Below are 1590 nucleotides of genomic sequence, written 5' to 3'. Positions count from 1 at the left end.
TGGAAAAGTGTACCAAAACATTTCTGCAGCATTGAAGGTCTCCAAGGACACAGTGGTTCCAATCTTCTTCCGTATAAGAATAACGGAGGCCACTATAAGACTCTTCCTAGAGCTGAACGCCCAGCCAAACTGAGCAATTGGGGGAGAAGGGCCTTGGGCAGGGAGGTGACCAAGAACCTCACAGTTCCTCTGTGGAGATGGGAGAACCTTCCAGAAGGACTCCACCAATCAGGCATTTATGGTAGAGTGGCCAGACGGATGCCACTCCTCAGTAAAAGGCACATGCCAGCATGGTTAGAGCTTGCCAAAAGGCAGCTAAAGGACTCTCAGGATCGTGGCAAAGATCAATGGAGCCAAGTACAGGGAGATCCTTGACGAAAACTTGCTCCAGAGCGCTCAGGACCTCAAGACTGGGGTGAAGTTTCAACTTCCAACAGGACAAGGACCCTAAGCACAGAGCCAAGACAACACAGGAGTGGCTTCGGGACAAGTCTCTGAATGTCCTTGATTGGTCCAGCCAGGGCCTGGATTTGAACCCGATCGAACATCTCTGGAGAGACCTGAAAATAGATGTGCTGCAACGCTCCCCATCCAACCTGACAGAGCTTGAGAGGATCTGCTGAGAATGGGAGAAACTCCCCAAATACAGGTGTGCCAAGCTTGTAGCGTCATACCCAAGAAGACTCAATGCTGTATTTGCTGCCAAAGGTGCTTCAACAAAGTACTGAATAAAGGGTCTGAATACTTACGTAAATGTAATATTTCAGTTATTTTAATTTGTAATACATTTGCAAAAAAATCTAAAACCTGTTTTTGCTTTGTCTTTAGGAGGTATTGTGGTGTAGATTGATGAGGGTCGTTTTTTTTTTTTAAATACATTTTAGAATAAGGCTGTATCGTAACAATGTGGAAAAAGTCAAGGTCTCTGAATACTCTCCGAAGGCACTGCATACAAACAAATGTTGTTTTTACAGGAACTTCCTGGCAGCCTTTTGGCAGTTTTATGGTACCAATGTTGTTACTGTAATCCATTGACAGTACCATTACTGGTACTGAGATATATTGTAAGGAGTGGGGGAGGGGAGGGGGAGAGTTGTTTGAATTTAGGTGATGTTGCAATTTGCCCATTATCTACAGTGGGCTTGCGTTTTACATGTATCCCCTATTTTGTGTGTGCTTGTTTTAAATATATATTTGTATTATAGTACAAAGACAGTGCTCTCTCTGAGAAGATGTAGACTACTTGTACTCTTTTCTACAACTAGATGCAGGACTGCTTGAGGTGTAAGGCTAAGAGACGTGCCTGAGGATGGTTAAGTGGGATGGCTAATAGTTATACTCTTCCTCTCTCTCCTCCCCTCTCTGTGTCTGCTCTCTGTGTCTCACTTGCAATGAATACTAACAACATGCCAAAGGAGACTGAACATAAAAGGCTGCTACATACCCAGGCAATTGTATGCTCTACAGTATCTCTTCACCAAACAAGAGATGCATTCATTTCTCCACTGGATTATGTCCAGTGATGAAATTGGTCGTGGAAAACATTGTATTCCAATGACCTAACAATAATTTGATTTACACGTTACACCA

This window comes from Oncorhynchus mykiss, chromosome 10 (genome assembly GCF_057628025.1).
Source record: "Oncorhynchus mykiss isolate SJ-2025 chromosome 10, ASM5762802v1, whole genome shotgun sequence".
Taxonomy (NCBI): Eukaryota; Metazoa; Chordata; class Actinopteri; order Salmoniformes; family Salmonidae; genus Oncorhynchus; species Oncorhynchus mykiss.
Note: the sequence above shows the minus strand (reverse complement) of the source record.